The following is a 22,010-nucleotide window of genomic DNA, read 5'->3' on the forward strand; positions in this document are numbered from 1 at the left end:
GCTGCCATGCTGTGCGTCTTTTATTCCAGTGAAAACATACCCTTAAAGACTTACATTTCTCTATTCCTAAAGGACTACATTTTTTTTTTTTATTTCATGGCCACAATCTCTTGCGTGTACAGAAAGTTGGCACAGTTATTTCACCCTGAACTAAATCTATTTAGAAGCTTAACTACCACATTGCACTCACAGCTGAGATAAATTAGGACTATAAATTGGTGTAATTGTGGGCATTAATAAGTAGGGCCTTACCAAATTCACAGCCATGAAAAACACGTCACGGACCGTGAACTCTGGTCTTTTCTGTGCTTTTATCTTATACGATACAGGATTCATGGGGGAGACCAGTGTTTCTCAAATTTGGGGTCCTGACCAAAAAGTGAGTTGCAGGGAGGTTACAAGGTTATTTTAGGGGGGGTCATGGTATTGCCTCCCTTACTTCTGCACTGCCTTCAGAGCAGGGCAGATAGAGAGCGGTGACTCTTAGCCAAGAATCTAGCTCTGAAGGCAGCGCCCACCAGCAGCAGCGCAGAGGTAAGGGTGGCAATACCATACCATACCACCCTTCTGCGCTGCTGCCTTCAGAGCTGGGTGGCTGGAGAGTGGCAGCTGCTTACCGAGGGCCTAGCTCTGCAGGCAGCAGTGCAGAAGTAAGGGTGGCAATACCATACCATGCCATCCTTACTTCAGCACTGCTGGTGGTGGTGGCTCTGCCTTCAGAGCTGGGCTCCCAGCCTGCAGTTGCTGCTCTCCAGCTGCGCAGCTCTGAAGGCAGCGCCGCTGCTAACAGCTGTGCAGAAGTAAGGATAGCAGCACTGCAACATCCACTGCAATTACAACACCATGAAATTTCAGATTTAAATAGCTGAAATCATGAAATTTATTATTTTTAAAATCCTATGGCTGTGAAATTGACCAAAATGGACCGTGAATTTGGTAGGACCCTACTAATAAGTAAGCATAAAATACACATTTTGGGCCAGATTCTCCATTGCTGGAAATCTGTGTAGTTCCACTGATTTAAATTTATACCATCTGAGAATTCGTACCTACCTTCCAAAGAAGTGCACTCAATATATTAGATCATACTTCAGTAATTTAATGCTTACCCTAAACTTTTCAAATTACTTCTGCATGACTGGTATAGCAAATAATTTCCTATGTTTTTATTACAGTGTTAGGCTATATATATATATAATATAATATTCCCCAGAAAAAGAAAAGAAACAATACACACAAAGGCGATCCTGAGCTGGTATAAATCAGCATAGCTTCACTGATGTAAAAAAATAAACTATGCTGATTTATATCAGCAAAGGCTTGGACACAATCATCTACCCATTCTGAATGCGTTGTGCGGTATTCTGCACAATTATTACCGGGAGAGCATTTTTCTGGCTGGCAAAAGCCTGGCTCTTCAGGAGAGCACTTTGGCTCTCATATGTTCAGGTAGCTTTGCACATTTCTCGTAACCCAGGGATGACATTTGAACATCAAGTCTGACCTGAAAGTTGAGGGAGAAATACTCTTTAAATAGAATAGATTTATTGCAGAGGTGGAAGATGAGTAGAGCTGCTAGCTGAGAGAAATATCTGTGGAGCTCTTTCTGGTGTTAAGATGCTACCTTGAACTTGCAGATTGAGAAGAAATAATAAAGTGCCTTGGCAATATACTATTTTGATCTATATCTTCTACTGGAAAGGAGCCAGTGGTATTTACTCTCTTTCTGTTTGTTGTCAATGTCTTAGCACTCAACATGAACTCTACTCTAGCAAACTGTCAGAATAAGTTATTTCTAGTCTGTAATGAATGCTTCTTTAACATGTTATTGAAAATAACAGGTTTCAAATGTGTGACCGTATGGTATATAATTCATTTTATTCTCCAGCAATGTCCTTAGGAGAAATAAGGGTAGAATGAATGTGAACAATGTACTGTTACAGAACCTAAACTGACAATGCTAAAGATAAAACTTTATACATATACGTGTGTGTACATATGTATGTATACACTATATCTCTAAAATGTGATACGTATAAAAAACTGGGCATGTTTAGTCTTGAGTCTTCAAATATGTTAAGAGCTGTTATAAAATGGACAATGATCAATTGTTCTCCATGTCCATTGAACAAGTTAGACAAACTCTTGTCAGGGGTGGTCTAGATATACTTCATCCTGCCTCAGAATGGGAGAATGGACTAGGTGACCTCTAGAGGTGCCTTCCAGCCCTGTATTACTATGATTTTATTCTTATCTCTTGGTACAACAATGTTGAGACCACTACTGGGATACTGTATCTGGTTCTGATGTCCACACTTTATAAAAGATGGTGAAAATTTGGACAGGGTGCACAGAAGAACCACCAGAATGTTTCAAGGAATGGAAAAAAATGCTTTTCCATAGCAAACTAAAAGGTTCAGCTCACTTCCATAGTTACCTTTATTTTTCAATTTTCCAAGTGGAAGAAGTCCAAACTCCCTCATGGTTAAATTCGGTCACCCTTACTCATGTTGAGATGTACCTTACTCCACAAATAGTCCACATGAAATAGGGTCTACCCCATACACAGGGCTGTGCTTAATAGCCACAGTCTTACCCCATAGGACAACTCAGGCTCTAACCAGTATAGGCATAGTAAGCAGAAGTATATGCACATTGTATTCCAAATTAAAGTGTATCAAATTCCTCATACATACTTCCCCATCCTTTTCCCTCCATTCTAAACCACTAAGGCACTCTTCCCCCCCCCACCCCTTTTCTGCTATGGCTTTTTCAACAATAAACATGAAGTCCTGATTTACTCTTAACAAGTTAAGATACAAGTTAAGATATTTTTGTTTTATCTGTTTTTGGTGATTGCTCTATTAATTAGTCTGTCATTGAGCCAGTCCTTTCTCAGGTAAAATTCCTTCTGACTTCAACAGGAGTTTTGCCTAAATAAGGACTGCAGGATTTAGCCCATTGATTTTTATATGCAGACACCAATGTGTTCTTTCCCATTGAGTTTTTCAAGAAGTCATGCTTGGAAAAGAGACACTTTTTTAGTCAACAGGCTGTGAAAGCCAAAGTATCTTCTAGTTTCTACTAGTTCATTTCTTTAAAAAAATTGCCAACTATTCAGATTCTCCAATTAAATACATTAATAGAATGTTCTTAAACAGAAATTGGAATCTCTGACTGGAGTGTGAAGACCCTCATAAAGCTAAGCATTTCATTTCCAATTATAATACTTGGGAAATAGTGATAGTAAAATGTGCTAGCTTTTACACACCAGAAGGAACAAGTCAAAACTGACTTTCTTAGAGTTTTTTCTTATCATAGCTGTACACAGTGGTACTGTCTGACCTATCATGTTGAAGATGTTCAGACTATTCAGCTGTTAGAATAAACTCTAGTAGCAAGTATGAAATGAATTTCATATTGAAAATATGTTGATAAAATGTTGGCAGGTAAAAGATGCATGTGTGATGGAAAGAAAATGACTTTGAAAATACCTCCTGAATGTTCACATTTTGAGTTAACAAGTAGTTGTGTGAACTTTCCCCTGTAATCAGGAAACCGCACACCTTGCAAATTGTATTAGGAACTAGATTCCTAGAGCCAAATAAATAATTTACAGAGCATAGGAAGTGCAAATAGGTGGCACTTTTGCAAAGTTTCTTATTTGGAATATAACCATTCTTTTAATCAAAATGTACCTTGGATGTGCTCACACAGCTCCCATTAAAGTCTGTGTGTCTGAGGGCTGAATATAGCCCTTAATATTTAGTATTGTGCGTGAAATGAATGTTTGCAATGCTGACATTATGAGAGTTATGTCAAAGTGAGTAAAATGTTACAACATATACAGTATTTTTTAAACCTTTGACTGCAAATCCATTATCTGTCAATATGATTTTATACCATTTATCTCAATAGCACATACACTTGAGAAATGGAATGAATGTTATGATGCTCTTAGATAGTAAATAATACTGTAAGGTGTATGTTAATGTGTTCAAATGGTAGGAGACCTCCCAATGAAGCACCTCCAGGTCCAAGGAGATATTCCAGATGATTCAGCAAAAATTCCTCCTGAGGCTACCATTACAGTGCAGCCCTTAGGGCTATCCTCACAAATAATAAAACTTTAGGAACTGGCTATGATGTTGCATCATGATAAAACTCCTCTGTTCCAGATACAGTGACCTTACTTCATGGTCCAAATTGAGAGGATACGGTTAATCACACAGTTAGCATAATACAGGGGATTATTAAAGTACAGTACTGTACTGACTAAGACAAGATCAGAGTCTAAATGTTTCTGTGGGAGGCAGAGGACACTGGCAAAAAAGATACTGTACAAAACAAAGGAATAGAAGCTCAAGGGACATGTTCCCTTTCAAGGCTTCATAGCCCCACATAGCCTCTTTTAAGTGCTTTCATGCCTACCTATGCTTACCATGACTCCATGCCCCCACCAAAAACCCATGCTCTAGGGGGCTGCCCAGAGCTGAGCATGCAAGTCAGAAGGGTGGTGCTCAATAGCAGCACTTGGGTGCAGGAGGAGAAGGCAGAAGGAAAACACTGATGCCTCCCTGCTTTCTCCCCTGACAGACCTCCAGTGGTAAGTCAGAGGAAAGCCCTACTTCTGTGCACCACAGGAGTCCATGGGCAAGAGCGGGAATGCAAGAGATAATGCTTCAACCCTGCCTTCTCCTCCAACATGCCTAAACTGCTCCTGAGTGCCCACCTCTGAAATCACACAGAGTCTGGTGAAAGGGGTTTGGGTGACCATAATGAGAAGGGTTCTATGGAGAGGGCATTGGAAGAAGAGGGCTTATGGGAAGCATGAGGATATGAAGGGGAATGGAGATGTTACTATCTGCCAAGACCAGAGTGGGGGCTAGGTGGGATAGTCATGCAGAATAGCACAGGGGTGCAAGAGAAGGCTGGAGGAAACACTACGGTATTTTGCCTTGTCCACACCAGTTAACTTCCTGTGGGAGTCCTACTGCTGCAATCCACAGGATATTACTATTAAAAGATCTCAGGATGTTTTCAGGGAGGGGTAACTGGATGAAAACGGGGGATTCATAGGGAAAGTAAATTTCCTGTGAACCTCTTAAGCACCATAGAAGGAGAGAACCTTAGTAGAAGTCTTATTAGCTTGCCTTCTTAACCCTTTCTCCCGTTCAGGGAGGCTAGCCTCCTGCCCCACCCTTTCTGCCCCTCCCCTCACCCACCGGAGCCAGAGATGCCCTGGCTGGTGCAGCCAAGCCCCCCGAAGACCTCCACCTCGGCCGGAGGAGCCCTAGCTGGCCCAGCCAAGCTGCCCCAAGCACTGGCCCACCGGACACCCCGAGCTGCCCCTGTCTTGCCAGCCACCCCGAATCCCTGCCAGCTTTAGGGGAGAGGTGGAGTGAGGGCAGCGTCTCAGGGGAAGAGCGGGACGCAGGAGCAGGGCCTCAGGTTGGAGCGTGGATGCCCTTTTGGCAGCGGCACTCCAAAGGCAGCAGGCAGGTGGTGAGCCTTCAGAGGCCGGTGCTTTGCATCCTGTTTGGGGAGGCTTAGCCTCCCCTGGCCTATTATACTTGCCGTCCATGCTTCCTTCCCTGCACTTTACAAATCTTTTTAGAGGAAAAATTCTCCTTTCCCCATTGATAAGCCTTCCTAGGTATAGCTTTGCAAGAAAAAGTGAACTTCCAAATTCAAAAGTTAGTATGTAACTTTTGAAATCAAAGTTTAATCAACTCACACAGTTCTGGTAGTCCAGTAAATTAGGTTCTAATTCTCTCCAGCTTTCTAGTCTTTCACTACAAGATGGCAATAGAAGTTAGACTTCTTGAACTCTGGTGAACATTTTTATTTCTATTTCTATTTCTAGTGTGTCATAATTCGGGAAATCCTTTACAACTCACTGCAATTTTTGTAAAAGAATTCTACTTGGCCCTAGATTTGAAGGAGTTATTACTTTTTTGGTGGATTTCAAATGTGGGCCACAACTGGGCTTATAATATGGTTGGATATTTGGCAAGTGAAATAAAATTTAGCTCACTAGTATATGCTACAGAATTCCTGTGAACTAGCATGTAAAGTTTGTCAAATCATTCAGCAACCTTCTAATTTTCATTGGTTTTTCAAGACACGCCATGGAAATGAGATGTTTGAAGCATTTTTAGATGAGAAGACTATGGCTATGTGTAGCCTGAGATGAACATAATTTTTTCTACTTTAAATCAGAGATTGAAAACTATTACTCATGTTTACCAGAAAACATGCAGTATAAAGCACCACTGTAAATGGTACCAACCCATTTTCTGAGGATATTTTTTTTTCTGGGTAGGTGACTAAATTATCATTTATTTTCATTATTGTTATGTTAAAAGCCAAGTAGATATTGCACTAAATATTCATGACAATTTTGCAAAGTTGCAAGTCAAAATTCAATTGTTTTATACTGGTATATGGAATACTATTTTCACTTTCTACCCCTAATGGCCTAATGTCTAGCCAGTTGTTTCTCATTTTGTATTTCTTCATTTGAATTTGCCATCCTACCTGCTTGTGTTGCCACATCTTTATTGAATTTCATCTTGATTTCAGACCAGTTCTCCAATTTGTCAAGGTAATTTTGAATTCTAATCCTGTCCTCCAAAGTGCTAGCAACCCCTCACATGTTGGCCTCATTTGCAAATTTTATAATCATATTCTCCACTCCATTGTTCAAGTCATTAGCCCAGTATCCTGTCTACTGACAGTGGCCAATGCCAGGTGCCCCAGAGGGAGTGAACCTAACAGGTAATGATGAAGTGATCTCTCTCCTGTCATCCATCTCCATCCTTTGACAGAGTCTAGGGACACCATTCCTTACCCATCCTGGCTAATAGCCATTAATGGACTTAATCTCCATGAATTTATCCAGTTCTCACAACCTCCTCAGGTAAGGAGTTCCACAAGTTGACTGTGCACTGTGTGAAGAAGAACTTCCTTTTATTTGTTTTAAACCTGCTGCCTATTCATTTCATTTGGTGACCCCTAGTTCTTGTATTATGGGAATAAGTAAATACTTTTTCCTTATCTACTTTCTCCACATCACTCATGATTTTATATACCTTTGTCATATCGTCCCTTAGTCTCCTCTTTTCCAAGCTGAAAAGTCCTAGCCTCTTTAATCTCGCCTCATCTAGAACCTGTTCCAAACCGCTAAAAATTTTAGTTGCCCTTCTCTGAACTTTTTCTAGTGCCAGTATATCTTTTTTGAGATGAGGAGACCACATCTGTACACAGTATTCAAGATGTGGGTATACCATTGATTTATATAAGGGCAATAATATATTCTCCATCCCCTTTTTAATGATTCCTAACATCCTGTTTGCTTTTTTGACCACCCCTGCACACTGCATGGGCATCTTCAGAGAACTATCCAGGATGACTCCAAGATCTTTTTCCTGATTCATTGTAGCTAAATTAGCCCTCATCATATTGTATATATAGTTGGGGTTATTTTTTCCCAATGTGCATTACTTTACATTTAGTAGGTTCATTTATTTCACCAGAGTTACACTGATTTACAACAGTAAATGGGCTGGTCCAATCCATGAATATCCATGAAGAAGGCTGAAGTGTTTAATGCCTATTTTGCTTCAGTTGCCACTAAAAGGGTTAATGGTGACCAGATCCCCAACACAATTAATATTAACAATAAGGGGCAAGGAATGCAGACCAACATAGGGAAAGAACAGAATAAAAATATTTAGATAAATTAGTTGTATTCATCTGATGAAATTCAACCTAGAATACTTAAGGAACTAGCTGAAGAAATCTCAAAACCATTAGCAATTATCTTTGGGCACTCACGGAGGATGGAGCTAGACTGTTCTCAGTGGTGGTAGATGACAGAACAAGGAGCAATGGACTCAAGTTGCAGAGGGGGAGGTCTAGGTTGGATATTAGGAAAAACGATTTCATTAGGAAGGTGGTGAAGCACTGGAATGGGTTACCTAGGGAAGTGGTGGAATCTCCATCCTTAAAGGTTTTAAGGCCTGGCTTGACAAAGCCCTATCTGGGATGATTTAGTTGGGGTTGGTCCTGCTTTGACGAGGGGGTTGGACTAGATGACCTACTGAGGTCTCTTCTAACCCTAATCTTGTATGACTATATAATCTCCTGGAAATGTAAACAAACTTGTTTGGCTGAGTGATTGTGCTGAACAAGAAGTAGGACTGAGTGGACTTGTAGGCTCTAAAGTTTTACATTGTTTTATTTTTGAATGCAGTTATTTTTGTACATAATTCTACATTTGTAAGTTCAACTTTCATGATAAAGCAGTTGCACTATAGTACTTGTATTAGGTGAACTGAAAAATAGTATTTGTTTTTTATAGTGCAAATCTCTAATCAAAACTAAACATAGAGTGAGTACTGTAAACTGCAAGATTTTTTTTGAATAAAGGGAACAGCTAATTAAATTTTATTGGGTTGGCCTGGGGGGGTTGCTTATCATACTTAATGTAAGTCTCTGATTTTGCTCGTGTGTTTCTGGATGCACGAAGTTAAGGCTATGATTGGGACTGACGTGAGAACACTAGCTAATTCTCCCAGTTAAGATGTTCAAACAACAGAATGCACAGAAGTACAAGGGTTAGAGTAGCTGAAGGTGACACGTTGTTTAAAAGCTGTTGATGGTTGATGAAATGCAAAGCAGTTTGCTGGAAGATTTGGGTCAGGTTAAGAACTGGGGAAATAACAGAAACAATGAATTTTTGGTGCACATTTTGTGAACTCACTCTTGAATTTGCCTATTTTCATGCCCTTTGTTCTTCCCTTTCCCACAAATGTTCATCAGAACTGGTTTTTGCTCACAGGAATGTTTGAGGAGGTGCTTTAATTTGTGTAATTTTTGGAGTTTGGGTTCAGATGGGAATCCAGACTTAAGACTCAAGCTCAGTCAAATTTCTTGATTAGAATCCAAATAATTTTGATCTATAAATCAAGCTGGATATTTTGCAGAATAAGACTATTGGAGAAGGGCTTCAAGGCTTCCTGGTTTCATTCTCACCTAAAATATCAGGAAAACATACTCTCTCAACGCATTACAATTTTTCTAGTGCTAGTTGAAACTGGGTAGTGTAGACAGCATTAAAAATTAAAAACAAAGCAAAACCAGCCAACCAAAACCAAAAAGAATCCCCACGGCTTCCTATTTTAATCTTTAAAAAGATGTTTAGTTCAGTTCCTGCCCACTTTGTTTCAGAATCATTCAGATGAGTTTTATAAAAGGAAGGGAAAACATTGCTAAATTGCTTTCAGAAAGGTTAACAGCTGAACATGGATAAACTATAGATTCCTTCACCACATTATATATATGACATGTTGAGAAATGTTTTAATGAACTAACAAAGGTCTACCAGTGAATGGGTCAAAGGGAAACATACAGCAGCATAGTCCACTTTGAAATGATAGTGGGATTCTTTTCTTTTTATATATACAAAAACCAGTTCAGATGAACATTTGTGGGAAAAGGAAGAAGAATTCAAACCACCGTGTTGTATGTCTTTGTTTTAAACTCCATGCCAGTGTTGCATTGTTCATAATATACACTCTGAATTCCAGATTTGGCATCTGGCATTATGTGAGGTATAATTGGATTTAATATAAGCAATTAAAATTGAAATTTGTGCTGCTGAAGCACTTCAGTGCAGCTTTTGCTTGGAAGGTAGTGTTGAGCAGTTTGTTTTGTACCTGGAAAATCTGGCATGACAAGGCTTCATAATAGAGCCAATTATCATGTGTGCTGTTTCACATAGCCTCCCAGACCCCAATTTAAACAGAAACTAGTGACAATTTCTTCTGAGAAAATCTCCATAAAACTTAGAAGCCATATGTGAAGACCTGCATGTTTACTGAGGATAAGACAAGAAATAGGGACTTCTTGTTAAATAAACATATGCTTTGAGGCTGTAGTGATTAACTTTCAAACTAAAGATAATAGCACATATTAATGCCACCTTCCAAAACTGCTTTCCATCTGTCATTAATATTTAGCAGCATTTGTTAAATCTGTTGTATTTTATTTTTTAAAATAAGAAAAAAGTACCTACCAGAAGGCTGTTCTGAAATGAATGCATTCTACTTTCAGTGCACTAGAGCAGAATATATTTGGTCTCTCTCTGCATGAAATAGTAGTTTTCTACAGCATTGGTGCAATATGTTGCTTGATCATCTTTCTTTTTCATGGCCATCCTCTCTCTCTTTCTCTCTGTGTGTGTATGTATGTATATATAAATAAAAAAATACAGCTTCATGCCTAAAGCACATTTCTGAACATGTTAATCAAATACCACACCTTGTTTTCATATATTTTAAAAATATATAAACAAAACAAATTCCCTGTGTTCCCCCCTCCCCCCCCCCGAAAATCCATATCATTAAAATGTTCAAAATACTAGAGAGTCCATACTCAAAGCTTCCCTGAGAACTTCTCAGCCCACAACCTAGCACATCCTATTAGAGAACACAATGATTACAAAAACAATGTCCATCCCCATCAAGTTATCTTGCTTTCAGCACAGAAATCCAAACAATCCTTTATATATCAAATCTTGCTTTTCATATATTCATAACAAATTATCCTGCAAAAGCTTATTCTTTAAGGATTATGATAAACAGGACTGTGACATAGTGCAAAGAACCAGCAGCTGATCACTATAAATCCATTTAGTTTCCATGTAGAAGAGCCTTGTTGAGGAAAGCTGGGGCTAATTACTAGATCAGTCTGAGGGGAGGGGAGAATTAAGGAGGTAGTAAATCAATTAACTGGAAGAGTAGAAATGTGCACAGGAAGGAAATGCAAGGGCAGAATGTGAGGGCAGAGAAAGAATATAAGCATGAGAGGCTAGCAAGACCAGGGTAAAGGGAGATCGCTGCATGGAGAGATCTCTTCCCTGTCTTCTCTCTGGTAAAGCGGGATGATGTTGGTGTCTCATTGTAGAGTTGCTGTACAGGAGTGCAAAGGGTGATGGCTCAGATAACATACATAAACTACACATTGGTGTTTACAAAGTAGATATTAGAGCCACTTATATGAGAAAACAGGAGTGCAGTGCTGAATCCTCATTTTAGACATTCCTCTAAATGTAGATTAATTGAGTCCCTTTTCTTTTTTCAGGTGTGTATGTGTATATCTATGTATATATATTAATTTAGACCTCCTCTCAAAATATATCTACACATACTAATAATAATACTTCTCCTTACTCTCACAGAATCTTCCACCAAAGTGTTTTTTTTAAATCATGAGGGGCCTTGATTCCTTAACACTTATTCACAGAGCATAGCTAATGAAGCCAGTGGGACCAGTGAGAATAAATGCTACTCAATTTATTGGTGGAAGAATTGGGTTTCAGACCTGGGAGATTTGGGGATTTAGGAAAGCACTTTCATGGGGAAAAAATGCCTGGACAAACATTTTTGGTCAATAATGTTTTCTGTGGGAGATTTCAAATCAAACTGAAAATTTTCATTGATATAAAATGTCATTTTATTTGGGATTCTGGAAATTGAAAAACTGTGGTTTTCTATTTTTCTTTTAAGTTGGGAAACAGTTTTTTAGAAAGCTTAGATTTTAATATTTGTTGGAAAATTGAAAATCTAACTGAAATTAACATTTTCCCCATGACAAATATCAATTTGATGTAAATGTATACAGAAAGCAGGCCATACTTATTGGATGGGGGATCTTACCCTGGGAAGCAGAGAATCTGAATAAGATTTTGGGGGTGGTTGTGGATAACTGATTAAACATGAGCACAATTTATATAACAATTTAATAATACAAAAATCATGGTTCCCTTTTGCCAAAAAGGGTGTATTAAGCAAAACAGAAAAGAAAAAGAAAAGAACCTTAATAAAATTTAAAAAAATCCTAAAAATTAATATTTTTAAAAATGCTAGATAATTTTGCTAAGAAAGTCCTGGGAGAAATGCCTCCTGGCACACTCTGGGAGCCGGTGGAGATTTCAGCAAGTTACTGGCTAGCAGCCCTTAAGGCATCTATAAAACTGAAGTAGCCCAAGTGGCCCCCGAACGTTCTGGCCATTACAAAAAATCCTGCCAAAAATAAACATGAATTAAAATTAAAACAAAAATCCTAGTTATAACCCTCAATCCCCCACTCCAAAGGCAGTAAACGCTTCTAAATAAATAAATAAAAAAGCAAAAGCCAGCCTCATAACAATTAATAAACTCTTAAGACAAGGAGTTTTAGTAAAACAGTCAAGTACCAATAACATTACCCTATGGCTAGGCCTTAAAAGTGATGGCAAAGCTTGTAGTGGATTTGACCCCTTAATTGGGTAACCCCACTGATGGCCCCTGTTGTAACAAAATATTAAAAAGTAAGCCTCCAGGAGGAGCTCAGTCATTTTTTATTTTAAATTTGGCCAATATTTTTTTGCTGTCCCTTTACTTTGAGACAGCTACTTCTAAGACACTTTTTATCCGGATGTGCCACCCCAGTCACCCCTCCTTCTTTTTGCTGCTCTATTTACATTTATTTATATTGTTCTTCTTGCGCCTCTTCCAAAGCTTCCCTTCTTCTTTCCCTTTTCAACTCCTAACCCACCAAAAGCTTTTAAAATGACCACCCATGCACTTCCTGTTGGAGTACTACTGTTCACATTCATCATGGATATATATTTGCATGCATAGTCATGAAACTTTGCTTTCTGCAAAAAATTGTGTAAGTATTCTAAAACAATGTAGTTGCAATGAAAAATTAACTTGTTCAAATGTTCAATAAAAGGGGCCCTGAAAACTGGCAAAGAATGGGCGGGGGGTGATGGTGGACTATTTTAAAGAATAAATTTGGCATACTTGTCATATATTTACATTTTTCTTAGCAAGATCATTCAATCTTTCCTACTTTTATGGGGGGGAATAACAATGTCTTCTCTGTCAGTAGATTGTATTTCTGATACCTAAATGCAACTTCCCTTCCTCAGCTGCCCTTAGGAATATCTTTAATTTATATATCTATCTATCTCTGTATTTGCCCAACATGAATTGCTCTAAACTAGCCATGAAATAGTGACAAGAAGAACCAGAATATTGTCTGGTGGCCTGGTCAGTTTTTTTTATGTATTTCTCATAGAATAAGTTCTGTTTTACATTTTACCCATTTCTGTAGTAACTGGGCACTACCTGGCAGCAGTAATTGAATAATTGGCTATGACATGCTTTCACTAATGCCCCATTTTGAACAGGAATTGAAAAAACTGAGTTGAATATTAGAGGAAAGCGGTATGAGTGAGAAGAATTTGTCACAATAAATTAGAATTCTGAGAAATGCCAGGCACAAGATATAATCAATAAAACCTCTGTCTCATCCATATTCAAAGAAGAAAAGTTATGAATCATCTATAATAAGACATCAGCCAAACAACATGGGATGTGAAATGCTGACATCATTAGGAAGGACTGGAAATGAGGCATGAATGTGAATGTCATCTGCGAGGAGATGTTAAATGAATGCAATTAAAGAATCTATTTTTCTTCTACTAAAGCTGCCTGGGGCTTCTCCAATGTGGTGCTGGTGGCTGGGGGGGAAGGGGTGGATAGTTTTGTTTCTGTGGAATCTGAACACCAAAACATATATGGGAATAAGGAGAATAGAGAGACCATGAGAGGAGCACTTCAAACAATCCTCACCCCAAACTGTAATAGGAAAGGACAGCAGAAACAAAGCAACACACTTCAAGATGGAAGCACCATGTTGCCACATACAATGAGTAACTTGTCTTCAATAATATATCAGTCATATCCATTCATTTATACCATGTACACTGTTTCTGCTCCTGTGTGGCTAATATATTTGATCTAAGTGAAGCTGACTTTTTAATTATTTTTATCAATTATTTATTTTTTAAAAAATTAATGGTATTTTCCTATTTTATTCCCATTTAAAAGAATAGCTTCTCTTTAACTTCTTAGTAAGAAGTAAGAACTCTCCTTATTAGTATCTTGCCATGTGATCAATTCAAACACCTGTCACACAGGCAGTTTTGACAGATATAGAAACTATGAAAAAGCAACAGCTAGACAAATGCTGAAGTGAAATAACCACCACTTGAAAGAAACCAAAATATCCTGCATGTGCACTTGTCCTAATGCAAGGACTCCATTTTCTCTTCAACCATTGATTTTGTTTTACTGCACTATAGCTGAAGTTCAGTATTTTATGTTTCAGGTATAGGTGCATACATTTCCACTTGTGGGTATGCACAAAGCTGCCTAAATCCTGATGCTGCTCTACAGATTATGAGCTGCGCAGTGACCTCAGTCAATCTGAACCCCCTGGCAGAATTCCTGAATTAGGTTCCCCCCCCCCACTTACCTCCCCAGCAGGGCCCAATCGTGTAAGCATTTGTTGAGCATGGCTGCAGGATTGGGCCCTGAATAAAAGTGAGCAGATATGTAAATTTCTAGAATATCCTGGTGGTGGGGTGCTTAGCTAGGATGTAGACATACCAAGTACAAATCCCTTCTCTGCCTTGGTTGGTGCAGTGACTTTTTAAGATAGGTTTGTTATAGCCCAGGTGAAAGCCAACTAAGGGTATTCTGGGGTGACCCTTTCCTGTTGGAGCTGATCCATCTGGTATAAATATGAATTATTTATTGTAGCAGGGACTTGAACCTTACCCTCACATCTGAGTGCCCTAACCACTGGGCTTTTGTGTAGTCTGCAACACACATATACCACCAGCATGATCCAACAATCCCTGACCTTCTCACCCTCAGCTGCCATTTGAATGGAGTCTGAAACAGTAGGTATACTCTGAGCATGCTTACCAGGTTAAGCTCTGCAGGCAAGATAGATGGGGGAATACCTCATATGAGAATCCTGACAGAGCTTAGATGTGAGCAGGGCTCTGAGCAACTAACTGTATTTGCTATCAGTGTTCACCACTGACATTGTTCATCTCTCCTTTTAACATGATCATGGAGCTATTCTGGAGCATAGGTTTTGGACTCAACTTGTAGAGTTGTGAGTTTGATCTTGGAGACCATGACTAGTTCAAATGGAGAGTGTGCTAGGCCATATAATGTTTCTCTTACTGTATCATTTACAAAAAAATTAGGTAAATTGTATTTAATCTCTCTTACCAATCCCATGTGCAAGACTATTTCACTGTTCCTCCTTTCCTAAACTGCCTGTCTGTTATTATTCATTACTTTTATCATGGCTGGACACTTATTACACACCAAACAATTAAAAGAAATACATTGGAACAGGGGTAGGGGTATAATGTGCATGATGCAACAAAGCTTTTGCAACAAGGAAAAAAAAACTCAACACTACACATTACTTGGAACCACCTAGCTGTGCAGTGGCTAATGTACTTAACCATGTGATCTAGCTATCATTACTCTTGTTCTCCCTTCCTTTTCACTGCTATTCTACTTATTGGTCACATCATTGTTACATAAAATTGATATTTATTTGGGGTGTTGACTGTGTCTGTGTGACTTTAGGCAACCTGTGTTCACACCCCACCCACAACTGCAATGATATTTGTACAAAAATATGCCTTATGAGGTATCATTTCAAAACTAATAACACACTAGTCAATCATATCATTGCAAAATGTATGTGATAATGCTGTGTGGGGAATTGTAGATATTCACTGATATTATGCTTTGAGGTCCGTGATAAAAAGTACTTAAACCAGGCATGTTGGGGTAGTGCCTAAACACCTCAGGCGTAGCCAGATTCAATGGACTACTCATTTGTATCCAAGGCTGCAGGAAGAGAACGATTACATTGTAAAATTGCAGCAGAAAGTATATTGGAACATACTTCAGGGGACTTAGGGTGGCCAATTTTCTACTTGCACAAAACGGAACACCCTTGCTCCGCTCCCTGCCCCACCCTCCGAGGGCCCACCCATGCCCTGCCCCTTCTCCGAGGCCCTGCCCCCAGTTACTCCATCCCCCCCTCACTCGCTCTCCCCACCCTCACTCACTCATTTTCACTGTGCTGGCTCAGGGGGCTGGGGTGCGGGAGGGAGGGCGGGCTCTGGCTGGGGGTGTGGGCTTTGAGGTGGGGCTAGGGATGAGGTGCAGGAGGGGGCTCTGGGCTGGAGCTGAGGGGTTCAGAGTATGCGGAGGGATCAGGGCTGGGGCAGGGGGTTGGGGTGTGTGTGAGGGCTCAGGGGTGCTTACCTCAAGCAGCTCCCGGAAGTAGTGTCATGTCCCCCCTCCGGCTTCTATGCGGAGGTGCAGCCAGGCGGCTCTACATGCTGCTCCATCCATAGGCACTGCCCCCTCAGGTCCATTGGCTGTGGTTCCCATGGTCCCCCCTGTAGGAGACAGGAGACTGAATCCCTTAAAATAAAGGCAGACTTTGAGATCTAAGGAGCCACAGAAAGACTTTGGATTCTCCATCACCTGAGGAGACAAGGAAAACAAACACTTTAGACTTTGGGGGATCCAACCTAAGAGTTAGCCAGATATTGCTGAGAAAGGAAGATTGGTGAGGAAACTGCCTTGGACAAAGACTGTAGCTTGTTAAGTTAGGTTGTAGCCATTAGAAAGCTTATTTTTACTGTTGTGTGTTTGTAACCATTTCTAACTTTATTTCTTCTAAGTTGATATCACTTACCCTATCTCATTTTGTTAAGAAACTTGTTTTATTTTTACTATAAACAAACTCAGTGCTGTGTTTGAAGGGAAGGGTCTGTTTACCCCAGTTAAGTTGATAAGCTTTAATGTCCAGACTCCTTAAGAGAGCTGTGAACATAATAGCTTCTGTGAATGTACCATGGAAGGAGACTATGCATTGCAAAGAGACATTTCTGAGGAGTTTGCAGGCTGGAGTTCATTGATTGTTACCTGCAAGGTTTGGGCTGGGAGAGCCTTGAAATATTTGCTGCTGAGGATCACAGACTGATGTGGCAAGGAGCTGACACACACATCTAACCTCCCCAGCTTCATGTTACAATCGTCCAGGGTGTTTGTATGGCACCTAAACCACCCAAGCTTGTGTGCTCCAATAATAACAATAACCATAAATAATGGATGATGCAGTCAAGATTATCTACCATTTCTGATTTGTGGTACATACATGGGGAAATGGTTTGCTTAAATGGTTGCAGGATTTTACCAATTTATAGGGTGAAGTTTTAATTTCACAGTCCTAATGAAATAATATTTTAAATCGCATCCATTTGTAGATAACCAAGTAGTAACCATGTGCAATAGATAGAAGAATATGAAACCATTCTGATCACACCCTTCAATCACACTTTCATGTGTTCACATTACTTGCCAGTACTTTTTGTTGCTTAGGCAATTGGTTGCTCTGCAGGAGACTCTTCTGTTCAAAGATTTTTCCTCAGTTGGATGGAAGACACATCTCATATTATGAAAACTCATTTCCCCCCCCACTCATAATTTTTCTGCCTAGACAACAAAACTAAAATCCTGCAGCTGACAGGGCTCTATGCTGAGGATACCATGGCAACTTCTTTTGTATTTACACTACCACCTTTGATCAAATAAAAAAAGCCCTGAGTTATTAGATGCATTTGATCATCACCACACCACATTTTCTAGCAAGATTCCTTAAGAAAACTCATAATAATAGAAATCCACAAAAGAAAAAAGCATTATACTTCTGATGCTGAATAGGAAAGAATTGCTTGGCTAGCAGTCCAAATACTGGAATGAGCATTTTTACAATATCTTCTATGAACCTCATCAATTTACACTGAGTGCTGTTGGGAAAACTGAAACTACAGCAAAGACAAGAAAGAGCCAATATGTGTGACAAAGTTCCTCTTCTATCTTGGTGGGTCCTGCGCTTATTGGCGGTTTTTCCTGCCTCAGAGATTCACCATGTGGGTTGGGGAACAGCCCAGAGATCCTCCCCTCTGGAAGAACCCACAGTCCAGGTCAATTGGGAGGTTTGGGGGGAACCCGGGCCCGCCCTCCAGGTTCCAGCCCAGGGCCCTGTGGACTGCAGCTGTCTATAGTGCCTCCTGTAACTGCTGCATGACAGCTACAATTCCCTGGGCTACTTCCCCATGGCCTCCTCCAAACACCTTCCTTATTCTCACCACAGGACCTTCCTCCTGGTGTCTGATAACACTTGTGCTCCTCAGTCCTCCAGCAGCACACCCACACCCACACCCTCTTAGCTTCTTGCACCTCTTGCTCCCACCTCCTCCCACTCACCCCAAAAAACTGAAGTGAGCTCCTTTTAAAACCCAGGTGCCCTGATTAGCCTGCCTTAATTGATTCTATCAGCTTAGAATTATAGAATATCAGGGTTGGAAGGGACCTCAGCAGGACATCTAGTCCAACTCCCTGCTCAAAGCAGGACCAATCCCCAACTAAATCATCCCAGCCAGGGCTTCATCAAGCCTGACCTTAAAAACCTCTAAGGAAGAAGATTCCACCATCTCCCTAGGTAACCCATTCCAGTGCTTCACCACCATCCTAGTGAAAAAGTTTTTCCTAATATCCAACCTAAACCTCCCTCACTGCAACTTGAGACCATTACTCCTTGCTCTGTCATCCGGTACCACTGAGAACAGTCTAGATCTATCCTCTTTGGAACCCCCCTTTCAGGTAGTTGAAAGCAGCTATCAAATCCCCCCCTCATTCTTCTCTTCTGCAGACTAAACAATCCCAGTTCCTGCAGCCTCTCCTCATAAGTCATGTGCTCCTGCTCCCTAATCATTTTTGTTGCCCTCCGCTGGACTCTTTCCAAATTTTCTACATCCTTCTTGTAGTATGGGGCCCAAAACAGGACACAGAACTCCAGGTGAGGCTTCATCAATGCCGAATAGAGGGGAATGATCACGTCCCTCGATCTGCTGGCAATGCCCCTACTTATACAGCCCAGAATGCCGTTAGCCTTCTTGGCAACAAGGGCACACTGTTGTCCCATATCCAGCTTCTCATTCACTGTAACCCCTAGGTCCTTTTCTGCAGAACTGCTGCCTAGCCACTCGGTCCCTAGTCTGTAGCAGTGCATGAGATTCTTCCATCCTAAGTGCAGGACTCTTCACTTGTCCTTGTTGAACCTCATCAGATTTCTTTTGGCTCAATTCTCTAATTTGTCTAGGTCCCTCTGTATCCTATCCCTGCCCTCCAGCGTATCTACCACTCCTCCCAGGTTAGTGTCATCTTCAAACTTGCTAAAGGTGCAGTCCTGTAGTTCTCAGTCCTGGCCTCTCTGGTCTGTAGCCTCTCCCCTTGCACTCAGGGATTGCATAGCTCTCGTGGGGCCTTCTTCTTAATTGTCTCCAGGTGTCCCCATTAGCCTGCTGCTCCAGCTACAGCCCCTTGGGGGGGGCCTGCTGGCCCATTCCCCAGAGGAGGGGAGGGAGAGACCCCAACCATTGCTCCTGCTGCTGGGGATGCCGCCACCACCACCTCCACCTGAGAAGGGTCCTTCCTCCTGGCCACCAGACTGCAGCCTGGAGCTGCTGCGTTTGCTGCTCGGGAGCTGCTGGAGCCCTGAGGAGAAGAAGAGGACCATCCCCCAGTGGGGGAGCATGTAGGAATTCTACAGACCACTGTAGAGGGGGCCCTCCTGGACTGAGTAACTTTTGAACTGTGCTCTTGTGGTGGGGATCTAGACTGTGTTTGTGGAGACACAGGGGGTGTGGCTTGGAGCCTGCCCCCTGGTCCATCTGTGTCCCCCCCTGACCCCCCCCACCACTATCATCGTTGCCCCCTCCACCACCCCTACTGGCTACTCACCATCTGCCTTGGGCTCCTGCCTCTGGGACTCAGCTGTTCCCCAAGGCTTGCCACGCCCTGTTGCCACAATTGGGCCTGATACAGCAGCCATCTTACAAGGACTTTCTTTTTTGTTGCAAGCGCACGTTTTGGACTGACCCCCTCTCCTCTACAGCAAGCCCCCAGCTTTGCCCCTGTTACCTACCCGTTTGCCCCTTACTGCCTTTTTCCCCTCCCCCTTGCCCCAGCTCCTCGCTAGCTCCAGTTTGTTTGCCTGCCCCGCCCTTTCCCTCTGCAGCACGTAGGAACAGACCACCATGGAGGGGGTCTGCCCCTGACACCGACCCCGTCCCTGTCCCCTCCACTTCCCATGATGCTATTGCCGCCCCTGGGGTTGTCTCCTTCCATATCCCAGAGGTTGACCCCCAAGGAGCGGCCTCTGTCTTTCCCTGTCCCGACCCACCAGGGGCTGCTATTTTCCTTCCGCCGCCCCCCATTGAGCCAGGGTCTGAGATGGGCCACGTGGCGCCAGCCCATCGGACGCCACGTCGAGGGTCTGCCCCCTGCTTGCCCGTCTCGGTGGGCCACGGGGCTGAGACAGGGGCCCCGCTGGGGGATAGCCATAGATTGATAACCCCACTCCCCCATACGCTGAGAAAGGAGCTACGGGAATTCCTTGAGGATGTCCGTGGCTCCCGCAACAAGGTACAGCTTGCACTCCAGTGATGGGGGCATTTCCATCAGATCCTCCGGGCCACGAGGGCCCTCATGGGGCAGGGTAAGAGGACCAGGAGGCAGGCCGCCGCGGCCTACCAACGGGTCTGCCTCTTCCGTGACTCCTTAATCGCCTATGCGGTAGGTCACGGATTGTTGCGTGGCCCGACGGAGGCCGTGGGTGTCTCTGCCAGCGAGGATCCCCCCCAGCCCTCCTCATGGTACTGATCATCTTTGCAACATTAAACACCCGGGGCTGTAGGATGGGTCTCCGCAGGAGCCAGGTGCTCTCCTTCCTTTGGGAGGGGGGGTACTCTGTGATTTTTCCTGCAGGAGACCCATACGGATCCGGCCGCTGAAGCTAGCTGGTGGCTGGAGTGGGGGGACAGGGTCTATTTTAGCCACCTCACAGTTCGTACGGCTGGAGTGGCGACCCTGTTCTCCCCCGACCTACGGCCCGAGGTGCTGGGGGTTGCCGAGGCTGTGCCACGCCGCCTGCTGCACCTCCGGGTCGGCATGGAGGGGCTTGTGGTTAATCTCATTAACGTTTACGCCCCGACATTAGGCCCAGAAAGGTTGTGTTTTTATCAGCAGGCGTCCGCCTTCCTCGGCACCTTGGATCCTTGCGAGTGCCTGGTCCTGGGCGGGGACTTTAACGCCACCCTTGAGGAATGGGACCGTTCAGGGACTGAGCAGCACCCGGCCGCCGCAGATGTCCTCCGGGAGATCGTCGAACATCACTCCCTGGTGGACATCTGGCGCGACCACCACCCGGATGACGTTTCGACATTCACTTTTGTCCGGGTGGAGGTCCATCGGTCGTACCACTCCCGGTTGGACCACATCTATATGTCGCGCTTCCATCTTTCCCGGGCCCACTCCTCCAGCGTCCGGCCGGCCCCTTTTTCAGATCACCATCTACCCACCGTGACAGCCTCTCTCTGCGCGGAGAGGCCAGGGCCGGCCTATTGGCACTTTAATAATAACTTGTTGGAGGATGTAGGCTTCGTGGAGTCCTTCCGGGAGTTCTGGCTGGCCTGGCGAGGGCAGCGGCGTGCCTTTCCCTCGGCGCGGCGGTGGTGGGACCTGGGGAAGGTGCGCGCCCGGCTCTTCTGCCGTGACTACACCCGGGGCGCCAGCCGACGGAGGGATGCGGCGATAGGGCAGTTGGAAAGGGAGGTCTTAGAGCTGGAGAGGAGTCTGGCCGCCAGCCCCGGTGATCCATCCCTCTGCGGAGCGTGCCGGGAGAAGCGGGAAGAGCTGCGGACCCTTGAGGACCATCGGGCCCGAGGTGCCTTTGTTCGATCCCGCATCCGCCTCCTTCGGGAGATGGATTGTGGCTCCCGCTTCTTCTATGCCCTGGAGAAAAAGAGGGGGGCTAAGAAGCACGTCACCTGCCTTCTAGCAGAGGACGGCACCCCCCTCACGGATCCGGCGGAAATGTGCGGGAGGGCCAGGGCCTTCTACGCAGGCCTTTTCTCCCCGGATCCGACCGATCCTAACGCTTGCAGAATGCTCTGGGATGAACTCCCGACGGTCAGCGCGGGCGACCGAGACCGGCTGGAG

The sequence above is a fragment of the Malaclemys terrapin genome, chromosome 5, assembly GCF_027887155.1.
Source record: "Malaclemys terrapin pileata isolate rMalTer1 chromosome 5, rMalTer1.hap1, whole genome shotgun sequence".
NCBI classification, from domain to species: domain Eukaryota; kingdom Metazoa; phylum Chordata; order Testudines; family Emydidae; genus Malaclemys; species Malaclemys terrapin.